Raw genomic sequence first — 12,903 nt, 5'->3', positions numbered from 1 at the left:
ATGCAGAGCAGAGATGTCTTTTGATACAGTCATCTCTGCCTCTACTAGTATCCCGTTGTTAAACACATGTGCAATAAAGACTGGTGAATGCTAAACGTCAAACTGAACGGAAGTTAAGAAATCTTAGATTCATGATAACCTGGGAAGACCTTAATTTCACTCTATTGTGCATTGATATCCCTTATTACAGAACTGTACTTCTTGCTAATCCAGCGCCCACGTTGGACAGGATTTCACTTCACAGGCACCTGCCCACCTCTGGCGTTCTCCTCGGTGCTCGGTGTGGCACCAGACTTTTTTTCAATGCAGTAATTGCCTCTTGTTTTGAGGTGGAATTATTTCTCAGATTTGCACCAGTTGTCAGTCCTATTTGCTCTTCCCACTCCTCAGAACCAGTCTCTGAAGATGTACAGGATTTTACTGCTATTTTTGGACAGCTGAGGAGTGTGGATAACTGGCTAGCTGAAAAAGTTCACATAAACATAGTCTAGCTGGCTGGACAAAAATGCACATCGCTCTCAGCTTATCTGAAGTAAAGCACAAATACACTGTCTTTGGCTGTTCTTGTTACACAGTAACAGGAAGATTTCGGTGGGAAAAGAATGTTGCAGGTGGGAACAGATAACTACAGAAGAGAAACTAGGGATGGGCTTGATATTTAGGCAACTCACCAATAATGAGCTTAACTTTTGTAATACGTATGAGCTAATTATAACAAGGCATAAAAGGTGACTGTAAGGTACAATAAACGAAGTCTGCTGATCACTCATATGGATTGACTGTGTCTTCCCTCCGTCGCGACAGAGGAGCACTGTACCGAAGGGGATTAGTGGTACAACTGATCTCTGCTCGCTGTCTGCCACGCCAAAGTTCTTTGGGTCGGGGACTGCTGCTCGCAGTGTTCCGCAGAGCCGGGCTCAGCCAGGTCTCGGCATTCACTGCAACGGGCACAGCTCTGTAGCACAGGGAGGCCTGCGCTGGCCACGCACACTGCGTCCACTGCGGGGTTCCCTCTGCACGCGCGGTCCTGAGCTACTGTCCCCATCAGCCCCTTCCCTCCATACTTACAGTAGATCTCCCAGCTTGTTCTTCAGCTGGCTCAGATACTCCTGCTTCTCCCTGACATCCTGGCTCCGGGGCTTGGCCACGAAAGCTGCAGCGCTCCCCTCCTCCTCCTGAAAGAAATTACAGCTGTGTTAGCACCGAACATGTGTTCCGGTCTGCACAGGAGCTGCCTCTCAATGTGCACGAAAATAACGCGGCTCTCCTCGAAATGGAATTTCCATGTGAAAAGTGGAAATAGAGAGAAAGAATATGGGAAAAACTCCCATCACAGAAAAGGCACAAGCTTGCACTGCCATTGTCTGCAGAGGGCCTTCAGGTGTTAGAGCTTGTGGTGGGCACTCCAGCTTTGTTAGTCTGATAACCCTAGCTAGTCTAATAAAACTAATTTAATCCCTAATTTAATCCCATTCTCCTGAAAAGGAAAGAGCCAATCCAAGAACTAGTTGATGCAAGCAGGTACAGCACTGAAGACCTCATTGACAACTTATCCTTATTCAAAGAATTAAACTGACGTTACTTAAGTTTTAGGGATTAAAGTAGAGATTTAATTAAGGATTACATCTCTTTTAGGGATTTAGGGATTATATTAGGGATAGGTCATTTGTGTGGGTCTCGCAGTACTACAAAACACATCTGTCAGCACCTTTGCAACTTGTCTCGAGTGCTCCAGGGTGGAAAAAAAATGGGACTCTCTGAGAGGTTCTGCCCAACAAAACCAGAAAAGGAAAGATCTTCCTTGGAAATACCTTTCAGGAATGGCAGGGAACAGTTCAAGCTTCTGGAAAGGCTGAGGAAAAGATGTCGAAGGATCAAAGAAATGCTACTCTATCCCAGAGAGAACCTCTGGATACAGTCGTGCTTAGTATGACGTGAAGAATTCTTGCAACGCTTCCTTGTCCCTGTATCATTGCCTGCTTCCCCCATGTGCTGGGGTACGGTGCAATGGGACATTGTGAGTTGAATGAACTTCCTCATGCCACAAGAAGCAGTCATTCCTTACAATGTAGTCTTGCTACTTAGTCATTCTGGCGCTTGTCTGCATTAATCTCGTCAGCAGAGAAGTAACCCGGGAAAACCCAAATACTGCTCTGCTGGACACTTCCCGGTCACGGCCACCAGTACCGGGGCGGGGAGAGGGGAGGAGGATGAGGCTTTTCAGCAGCAGGAAGCTGTTACTTTGGCTTGGCCATATAGCGCAGCATTAGCAGGGGCTCGAGCCCACTAGAAATACCTGCATGTCCGGTGGTTCACGTGGCATCATTGTAAAGTGTGGCTACTTCAGCTATGTCTTCAGTATGCTCACCGTTTCAGCTTTTCTAGTGCACCTGAGTTTCCCTGGCTTTAAAGTTTTCAGTGTTTACACTAAGAAGAAGGTGAATATTGAAGACACCGGCCACAAAAGTAATTCTCCCACCTTCCTAATGGGTATTTATGACCAATTAATCTCAGTGGAAACAAGCAGTGAAGAAAGCTTCCACATACCCATGCAGTGAAGCCATTTCCCTCTCTTAGAGCTCCCGTTGCTGTTTCTTCCAGAAGCACATCCACCAGCTGACTGCTGGTCTTCCCCTCAGCCAGAGAACCCCACTGGTCAGCTCCGCCTGGAAATCACCTCTGCAACAGCAAAAAGACACCGAGCTGCTAGGAGAACGTGCCCACACATACTGGTTTTGTGTGAATCCCACTAGGAGCCTAAGGATAGATACAGATCTCCAGGCATTTGGTTGGTCTCCTAAGCTGTCTAAGGCAAAATGGAATACCCTGCAAGCACCTCTCAGGCCACTCCTAAAAGCCTAGGAGAAAATGGGGTGTTGCAGGTGGGCTTAGGGGTTGGGGTTAGGGGTGTGGGAAAATCACCCTGAGGTGGGGGGAACTCGAGAAAATTGCGTCCTAACGGAAGCATAATATTACGGAAAGCTTTTTTTAGGATAGAATACAGCTATAGCCTTGAGGACGGTTGGCACGCACACAGTCTGTATCACCACAGTTCCCTAAGCAGCAGCTCAGCGCACGCCGACAGCGGTGACGGAGGACGCGCTTAAGGCAAAAAGCCAAAAGCAAACCCCTCGAAGCCCAGAACTATTCTCAGGAACCCAGGAGTTAAGCCTAAAACCGGTTGAAAGAGCTGCCTCCTACCTGTTCCCCCCGCCACCTTTCCCCCTCCAACGTCAGCACATTTCCTCGCGATCCCTTTTTGCAAACAAAAGATGGATGTCTGTGGTATCAGCTCGGTACCAAAGCACCACGATGCGCTTGCCGGCTGCATGCTCTCTCACAAGGCTGACAGCTTCTCTGCACGCAACAGCCGAGGCCCTGTGAAAGGGGAGGAAGGCAAACACCGATAACATCTCGCAGGGGTCAGGAGGGAGTCGGGGTGCGCTGCAGTCAGAGCCCAACGCCTTCCCCAGAGGAATTACCGGGCCACAACAAGAGGCAGGAGCGATTGGCAGACAGGCAGGTAACACGCACGGCAGCGATACCCACGGCAGACTGGCAGGACGCTTCCAGCCGCTTCACCCCGCAGCTTTGTTTCGAATTTCATTAAAAGGCAATCCGATTCTTAAGGCTCACTCTGCTTTGAAGAGCTGCTGGAGAAAGGCTAACACCTAGGGCTAACGTGGCATTGGCGTTACCGTCGGAATTCCGGCGTAAAAATCACGGCAAAGCCGTGCCTTGTCAAGCGGCTTCCCAAGCAGGCTCTGGAGCCTTTCCACGAGACGGTCAAAGCCGGAGTCCCGCGGGAACCCTGTGCCAGCTCCGTCAGTACGGCCGAGCTCTCCGACAAAGCGCACCGCCGTACGGAAACGTAAAGCGGGTTTATACCTCGGGCTCCTTTACAGCCTCGGAAAACAATACTGCCCGGCCGGACGCGCTGCTTTAAGCGCCTAGCAGGCCCGGCTGCGTTACCACGAGGGACCGACAATTCCTCCCCGGCCGTTGCCCGAGCCGCAGCGCAGCACTCGGAAGCGGCGGGCACACGGAGCCTCGCGGGCCCTCGGCGGGTACAAAAGTGATCCCTCCGTAGTCAGCAGTCCGACTCGCAAGCACGAGGCACGCGTGGCGAAGTAACATCTCGACCGACCTTCGGTTCCGCTCCCCTTGATTTGTCAATGTACAATTCCAGACGAACCTAGGGACAAAGGAAAAACAAAAGACCCCGGTTTCGCGGGGAAGCAAACCAAAAGGCCTCTTCCCCTCGGCTGCTCCGGACCCGGAGCTGACTGTCACGACACAAGATCAGCCAGACACCTGAGCTGCTGCTGCCTCCCAGCCCTCCCCGGCAGTTAAACGTCTTGCGGAGAAAGCAGCAGTCGGGGGCGACGGCTGGGGATTCCGCTGCCGGCTGTCTTTTCTTGCTCTGGCCCGCTCGCAGGGGCGGGAAGAGGCTCCTGAGCCACCCCCCCCCCCCCCCCCGCGACAGCGTTACCGCAGGCCCCGAGGCAGCCTCTCTGCGGCCCGCGGGGGCCGGCAGCCCCAGCCGGCTGCCACGGCTCAGGCCAGCGGCTGGGGGAAAGACAAAGCCCCGCGCAGGGCTGCGGCGGCTGCCCGGGCAGCCCGCAGGCGGCGGCGGGTGGGCGGCGGGGCGGCGCGGGCCGACCCCTCTCCCGGGCCCCGCCGCCACAAGCGAGCACCGGGGCTGCCCCGCCGCCGCTCCTCGCCGAGGTAGCAGAGCGGCTCCGAGAGAAAAAAAAAAAAAAAAAAAAAAAAAAAAAACCAAAAAAAAAACAACCACCCACCCAGAAAAGGGCAGCCCCGTGAGGAGCCCGCTGGCCACCGTCCCTGCCGGGGAGACGAGAACCGGCGGCAGCCCCGCCGGTCCCGGGCCGGGCCGCCCGCCTGCCTCAGCCCGCCCGCCGCCGGCACCAGGCGCTCCCTGCCGCGGCCGAGCGCCGGCCCTCCACATCCCCCCGATTCGGCCGCTGCCCGCCGGCCCCCGCCCGCCCTCAGCCCGAGGGCTCACCCAGCGCGACGCCGCACGTCCCGGCCCGAAACTCTTCCAGGCTCCCGGCGAAGGCTCCGCACGTCCACGGCCACTGCAGCGCGCCGCGCGGGCCGGAAATGAACCCACCTTCCGGGGCCGTACGCGTAGCCCATACGTACGAGGCCGGAAGCCCCGCCCCTTTGGCGTCACGTCGTTTCTGCGCATGCGCTGCCCGGTTGGTGGAGCGCTGCTGCCATCTAGCGAAATATATTGCGGTACTGCAGCCGGCCCTGTTGGTGGAGCGCTGCTGCCATCTAGCGAAATATAATTGGGTACTGCAGCCGCCCGGTTGGTGGAGCGCTGCTGCCACCTAGCGAAATATATTTGGGTACTGCAGCCGGCCCGGTCGGTGGAGCGCTGCTGCCACCTAGCGAAATCTAAATGGGTACTGCAGCCGGCCCTGTTGGTGGAGCGCTGCTGCCACCTAGCGAAATATAAATGGGAACTGCAGCCGGCCCCTTTGGTGCAGCGCTGCTGCCACCTAGCGAAATATATTTGGGTACTGCAGCCGGCCCTGTTGGTGGAGCGCTGCTGCCACCTAGCGAAATATAAATGGGAACTGCAGCCGGCCCCTTTGGTGCAGCGCTGCTGCCACCTAGCGAAATATAAATGGGAACTGCAGCCGGCCCTGTTGGTGCAGCGCTGCTGCCATCTAGCGAAATATAACTGGGTACTGCAGCCGGCCCTGTTGGTAGAGCGCTGCTGCCACCTAGCGAAATATAAATGGGAACTGCAGCCGGCCGCCCGGTTGGTGGAGCGCTGCTGCCACCTAGCGAAATATAACTGGGTACTGCAGCCGGCCCTGTTGGTGGAGCGCTGCTGCCATCTAGCGAAATACAATTGGGTACTGCAGCCGCCCGGTTGGTGGAGGTCCTTTCCTGCTATTTTGTGACTTGTGTTGGAAGTGCCTGGCACCAGGTTCGAGTATTAAGGTAGAAAGCCCCAGGGCCTCGTACCTCTGGGTGGCTCATGCTGTGTCACACCAGCTGTGGTGCCTTCCCGCTTTACAAACGAAATCAGTTTTGGCAAGCTTACAAAACTAGTGCTTTATCAGGAAGGTGTCTTTGGGTTTCAACTTACCCCTTTCTACTTTTCATATGCCTACATCGCAAGAAAAAGAAAGGGTTTTGCTTCTCAGGTTTGCTCCAGTTACTTGGCAATTCAGGCATGACCACAGCAGAGCTGTTTTCCTACAGTTTCCAGAACCCTCCCTCCCCTCCCTAGAGAGGGCTATGTGCAGGGCAAAGCGGACACTATGAGTAGGGACGACCGAGTAAAGTTACCAAAGGGCACGTGGTGCCTTCCTCGAAGCAAGGGACTGATTTCAGTTTTTCTATGCTTGGATGACTTTTGCAGCTCAGAGTTTGGTTAAATCTACTCGTGGGGCAGCACTTGAACATCTGTTGAGTGATTTCATACTGGACAACAGCAGCCACACCAAGACAAAAGTCTCCTCGGGGACAGACACGATAGCAGACTTCGTGTGGGCTGAACTCACCTTTTGCTTGCAACCAGCACCTTATTTTGCAAAGGAATCTTTGAAACCCTCTTTCTTTGAGACAAGGGACTGTAAGGGCCAAGGGCCAAAGCAGCCACGCTGCAGCCTGGAGCCTGACGGTGGCTTCTCAGGTTCCAGCAATGGCTGTGGAGCACAGCTCTTGTGTCACCAAGCAGAGCGCCTGACACCCTGAAGTGCCTCGGCGCCCCGGGGGTGTGAAGCCTCTGTCTGGGGATCAGGCAGCCTCCCACCACAGGTCTTGCTGAGCTAAAATGACTCTGCAGAGGCTGTAAAATTGTCTCGGAGTGCTGTGCTGCTTAAGATGAAAGTGCTTCCGATTGCTCAAGCTAGCCCACCGTCTCACCTCTTACGAGCTGTACCTCCATATGCAATGGGAAGAAGTATTTAACGCAGTAACTCCAACTCTCGGCTTGGCACCCAAACCCATAGATCAAACAGTCCATTTATTCTTATTATTGGAAGTCTCCTTCTTCCCCTCCAAAGCCTGTCGCGCTTCCCTCCCTGGGTGAGGGCCCTACTCGTCTCGCATATCCAGCAAGCAGCCTCTCGAGTGCAGTTTCCACAGGCACATCTTCTTGATCCGGCAGGCCAACGTAGGTATCTAGCGTCTGATCGTCGATACCGGGATCAGTCGCACAGAAAGCAGTCTTCAGATCATCTGCCTTCCCCTCTCTGTTCCAAAACAACACAGTCACCATTACGTTGTGGTATGTGAAAAGAACATTTACTTACTTGTGTCACACTGAGAATCCATGTTGCCCGAAATGCAGAGCAGAGATGTCTTTTGATACAGTCATCTCTGCCTCTACTAGTATCCCGTTGTTAAACACATGTGCAATAAAGACTGGTGAATGCTAAACGTCAAACTGAACGGAAGTTAAGAAATCTTAGATTCATGATAACCTGGGAAGACCTTAATTTCACTCTATTGTGCATTGATATCCCTTATTACAGAACTGTACTTCTTGCTAATTCAGTGCCCACGTTGGACAGGATTTCACTTCACAGGCACCTGCCCACCTCTGGCGTTCTCCTCGGTGCTCGGTGTGGCACCAGACTTTTTTTCAATGCAGTAATTGCCTCTTGTTTTGAGGTGGAATTATTTCTCAGATTTGCACCAGTTGTCAGTCCTATTTGCTCTTCCCACTCCTCAGAACCAGTCTCTGAAGATGTACAGGATTTTACTGCTATTTTTGGACAGCTGAGGAGTGTGGATAACTGGCTAGCTGAAAAAGTTCACATAAACATAGTCTAGCTGGCTAGACAAAAATGCACATCGCTCTCAGCTTATCTGAAGTAAAGCACAAATACACTGTCTTTGGCTGTTCTTGTTACACAGTAACAGGAAGATTTCGGTGGGAAAAGAATGTTGCAGGTGGGAACAGATAACTACAGAAGAGAAACTAGGGATGGGCTTGATATTTAGGCAACTCACCAATAATGAGCTTAACTTTTGTAATACGTATGAGCTAATTATAACAAGGCATAAAAGGTGACTGTAAGGTACAATAAACGAAGTCTGCTGATCACTCATATGGATTGACTGTGTCTTCCCTCCGTCGCGACAGAGGAGCACTGTACCGAAGGGGATTAGTGGTACAACTGATCTCTGCTCGCTGTCTGCCACGCCAAAGTTCTTTGGGTCGGGGACTGCTGCTCGCAGTGTTCCGCAGAGCCGGGCTCAGCCAGGTCTCGGCATTCACTGCAACGGGCACAGCTCTGTAGCACAGGGAGGCCTGCGCTGGCCACGCACACTGCGTCCACTGCGGGGTTCCCTCTGCACGCGCGGTCCTGAGCTACTGTCCCCATCAGCCCCTTCCCTCCATACTTACAGTAGATCTCCCAGCTTGTTCTTCAGCTGGCTCAGATACTCCTGCTTCTCCCTGACATCCTGGCTCCGGGGCTTGGCCACGAAAGCTGCAGCGCTCCCCTCCTCCTCCTGAAAGAAATTACAGCTGTGTTAGCACCGAACATGTGTTCCGGTCTGCACAGGAGCTGCCTCTCAATGTGCACGAAAATAACGCGGCTCTCCTCGAAATGGAATTTCCATGTGAAAAGTGGAAATAGAGAGAAAGAATATGGGAAAAACTCCCATCACAGAAAAGGCACAAGCTTGCACTGCCATTGTCTGCAGAGGGCCTTCAGGTGTTAGAGCTTGTGGTGGGCACTCCAGCTTTGTTAGTCTGATAACCCTAGCTAGTCTAATAAAACTAATTTAATCCCTAATTTAATCCCATTCTCCTGAAAAGGAAAGAGCCAATCCAAGAACTAGTTGATGCAAGCAGGTACAGCACTGAAGACCTCATTGACAACTTATCCTTATTCAAAGAATTAAACTGACGTTACTTAAGTTTTAGGGATTAAAGTAGAGATTTAATTAAGGATTACATCTCTTTTAGGGATTTAGGGATTATATTAGGGATAGGTCATTTGTGTGGGTCTCGCAGTACTACAAAACACATCTGTCAGCACCTTTGCAACTTGTCTCGAGTGCTCCAGGGTGGAAAAAAAATGGGACTCTCTGAGAGGTTCTGCCCAACAAAACCAGAAAAGGAAAGATCTTCCTTGGAAATACCTTTCAGGAATGGCAGGGAACAGTTCAAGCTTCTGGAAAGGCTGAGGAAAAGATGTCGAAGGATCAAAGAAATGCTACTCTATCCCAGAGAGAACCTCTGGATACAGTCGTGCTTAGTATGACGTGAAGAATTCTTGCAACGCTTCCTTGTCCCTGTATCATTGCCTGCTTCCCCCATGTGCTGGGGTACGGTGCAATGGGACATTGTGAGTTGAATGAACTTCCTCATGCCACAAGAAGCAGTCATTCCTTACAATGTAGTCTTGCTACTTAGTCATTCTGGCGCTTGTCTGCATTAATCTCGTCAGCAGAGAAGTAACCCGGGAAAACCCAAATACTGCTCTGCTGGACACTTCCCGGTCACGGCCACCAGTACCGGGGCGGGGAGAGGGGAGGAGGATGAGGCTTTTCAGCAGCAGGAAGCTGTTACTTTGGCTTGGCCATATAGCGCAGCATTAGCAGGGGCTCGAGCCCACTAGAAATACCTGCATGTCCGGTGGTTCACGTGGCATCATTGTAAAGTGTGGCTACTTCAGCTATGTCTTCAGTATGCTCACCGTTTCAGCTTTTCTAGTGCACCTGAGTTTCCCTGGCTTTAAAGTTTTCAGTGTTTACACTAAGAAGAAGGTGAATATTGAAGACACCGGCCACAAAAGTAATTCTCCCACCTTCCTAATGGGTATTTATGACCAATTAATCTCAGTGGAAACAAGCAGTGAAGAAAGCTTCCACATACCCATGCAGTGAAGCCATTTCCCTCTCTTAGAGCTCCCGTTGCTGTTTCTTCCAGAAGCACATCCACCAGCTGACTGCTGGTCTTCCCCTCAGCCAGAGAACCCCACTGGTCAGCTCCGCCTGGAAATCACCTCTGCAACAGCAAAAAGACACCGAGCTGCTAGGAGAACGTGCCCACACATACTGGTTTTGTGTGAATCCCACTAGGAGCCTAAGGATAGATACAGATCTCCAGGCATTTGGTTGGTCTCCTAAGCTGTCTAAGGCAAAATGGAATACCCTGCAAGCACCTCTCAGGCCACTCCTAAAAGCCTAGGAGAAAATGGGGTGTTGCAGGTGGGCTTAGGGGTTGGGGTTAGGGGTGTGGGAAAATCACCCTGAGGTGGGGGGAACTCGAGAAAATTGCGTCCTAACGGAAGCATAATATTACGGAAAGCTTTTTTTAGGGTAGAATACAGCTATAGCCTTGAGGACGGTTGGCACGCACACAGTCTGTATCACCACAGTTCCCTAAGCAGCAGCTCAGCGCACGCCGACAGCGGTGACGGAGGACGCGCTGAAGGCAAAAAGCCAAAAGCAAACCCCTCGAAGCCCAGAACTATTCTCAGGAACCCAGGAGTTAAGCCTAAAACCGGTTGAAAGAGCTGCCTCCTACCTGTTCCCCCCGCCACCTTTCCCCCTCCAACATCAGCACATTTCCTCGCGATCCCTTTTCGCAAACAAAAGATGGATGCCTGTGGTATCAGCTCGGTACCGAAGCACCACGATGCGCTTGCCGGCTGCATGCTCTCTCACAAGGCTGACAGCTTCTCTGCACGCAACAGCCGAGGCCCTGTGAAAGGGGAGGAAGGCAAACACCGATCACGTCTCGCAGGGGTCAGGAGGGAGTCGGGGTGCGCTGCAGTCAGAGCCCAACGCCTTCCCCAGAGGAATTACCGCGGCACAACAAGAGGCAGGAGCGATCAGCAGACAGGCAGAAAACACGCACGGCAGCGATACCCACGTCAGACTGGCAGGACGCTTCCAGTCGCTTCACCCCGCAGCTTTGTTTTGAATTTAGTTAAAAGGTAATCAGATTCTTAACGCTCATTCTGCTTTTAATAGCTGCTGGAGAAAGGCTAACACGTGGCATTGGCATTACAGTCGGAATTCCAGTATAAGAATCACGGCAAAGCTGTGCTTTGTCAAGCGACTTTCAAAGCAGGCTCTGGAGCCTTTCAACAAGACAGTCAAATCTGGAGTCCCAAGGGAACTCTGTGCCAGCTCCATCAGTACATCTGAGCTCTCTGACAAAGTACACGCCATACAGAAACGTAAGTGGGTTTATACCTCGGGCTCATTTACAATCTAGAAAAATAATACTGCCCGACCGGACGCGCTGCTTCAAGCGCCTAGCAGGCCCGGCTGCGTAACCACGAGGGACCGACAATTCCTCCCCGGCCGTTGCCCGAGCCGCAGCGCAGCACTCGGAAGCAGCGGGCACACGGAGCCTCGCGGGCCCTCGGCAAGTACAAAGGTTATCCCTCCGTAGTCAGCAGTCCGACTCACAAGCACAAGGCACACGTGGAAAAGTAACATCTCGACTGACCTTCGGTTCCGCTCCCCTTGATTTGTCAATGTACAATTCCAGACGAACCTAGGGACAAAGGAAAAACAAAAGACCCCCGTTTCACTGGGAAGCAAATCAAAAGGCCTCTTCCCCTCGGCTGCTCCGGACCCGTAGCTGACTGTCACGACACAAGATCAGCCAGACACCTGAGTAGCTGCTGCCTCCCAGCCCATCCCGGTGGTTAAACGCTTGCGGAGAAATCAGCAGTCGGGGGCGACGGGTGGGGATTCTGCTACCCGGCTTTCTTTTCTTGCCTTTGCCCGCTCGCAGGGGCGGGAAGAGGCTCCTGAGCCACCCCACCCCGCGACAGCGTTACCGCAGGCCCCAAGGCAGCCTCTGCGGCCCGCGGGGGCCGGCAGCCCCAGCCGGCTGCCACGGCTCAGGCCAGCGGCTGGGGGAAAGACAAAGCCCCGCGCAGGGCTGCGGCGGCTGCCCGGGCAGCCAGGAGGCGGCGGCGGGTGGGCGGCGGGGCGGCGCGGGCCGACCCCTCTCCCGGGCCCCGCCGCCACAAGCGAGCACCGGGGCCGCCCCACCGCCGCTCCTCGCCGAGGTAGCGGCGCGGCTCCGAGAGAAAAAAAAAAAAAAAAACAAACACCCACCCACCCAAAAAAGGGCAGCCCCGTGAGGAGCCCGCTGACCACCGTCCCTGCCGGGGAGACGAGAACCGGCGGCAGCCCCGCCGGTCCCGGGCCGGGCCGACCGCCTGCCTCAGCCCGCCCGCCGCCGGCACCAGGCGCTCCCTGCCGCGGCCGAGCGCCGGGCCGCCACATCCCCCCCCCGACCGGGCCGCTGCCCGCCGGCCCCCGGCCGCCCTTCAGCCCGAGCGCGCCGCCGCACGTCCCGGCCCGAAACTCTTCCAGGTTCCCGGCGAAGGCTCCGCACCTCCATAGCCACTCCAGCGCGCAGCGCGGGCCGGAAATGAACCCACCTTCCGGGGCCGTATGCGTAGCCCATACGTACGAGGCCGGAAGCCCCGCCCCTTTGGCGTCACGTCGTTTCTGCGCATGCGCTGCCCGATTGGTGGAGCGCTGCTGCCATCTAGCGAAACTTAATTGGGTACTGCAGCCGGCCCTGTTGGTGCAGCGCTGCTGCCACCTAGCGAAATAAAAATGGGTACTGCAGCCGGCCCGGTTGGTGGATCGCTGCTGCCACCTAGCGAAATAAAAATGGGTACTGCAGCCGGCCCGGTTGGTGGAGCGCTGCTGCCATCTAGCGAAATATAATTGGGTACTGCAGCCGGCCCTGTTGGTGGAGCGCTGCTGCCACCTAGCGAAATATATTTGGGTACTGCAGCCGGCCCTGTTGGTGCAGCACTGCTGCCACCTAGCGAAATATATTTGGGTACTGCAGCCGGCCCTGTTGGTGGATCGCTGCTGCCACCTAGCGAAATAAAAATGGGTACTGCAACCGGCCCTGTT

At 54.0% G+C, this 12,903-nt stretch overlaps 1 long non-coding RNA gene across 4 annotated transcripts; it reads right to left on the bottom strand.

The window, feature by feature from the left end:
• Positions 1-7,023: 7,023 nt before the first annotated feature.
• On the bottom strand, positions 7,024-11,644 carry LOC129736078 (uncharacterized). 4 transcript variants are annotated; one of them, XR_008732252.1, is made up of 3 exons: positions 9,878-10,513; positions 8,399-8,505; positions 7,024-7,238 (listed from the first exon to the last, which is right to left on the bottom strand). It is a non-coding gene; the product is annotated as an uncharacterized LOC129736078 (long non-coding RNA). The 4 variants fall into 4 exon arrangements; XR_008732254.1 differs by lacking the exon at positions 7,024-7,238 and adding an exon at positions 11,425-11,644 and having other exon boundaries at positions 8,261-8,505; positions 9,878-10,009; XR_008732253.1 differs by lacking the exon at positions 7,024-7,238 and adding an exon at positions 10,880-11,169 and having other exon boundaries at positions 8,261-8,505; positions 9,878-10,009.
• Positions 11,645-12,903: the final 1,259 nt, after the last annotated feature.

Source organism: Falco cherrug, chromosome 4, assembly GCF_023634085.1.
Source record: "Falco cherrug isolate bFalChe1 chromosome 4, bFalChe1.pri, whole genome shotgun sequence".
NCBI classification, from domain to species: domain Eukaryota; kingdom Metazoa; phylum Chordata; class Aves; order Falconiformes; family Falconidae; genus Falco; species Falco cherrug.
The sequence above is the reverse complement of the archived record's forward strand: the minus strand, read 5'-3'. Positions and strand labels throughout refer to the sequence as shown.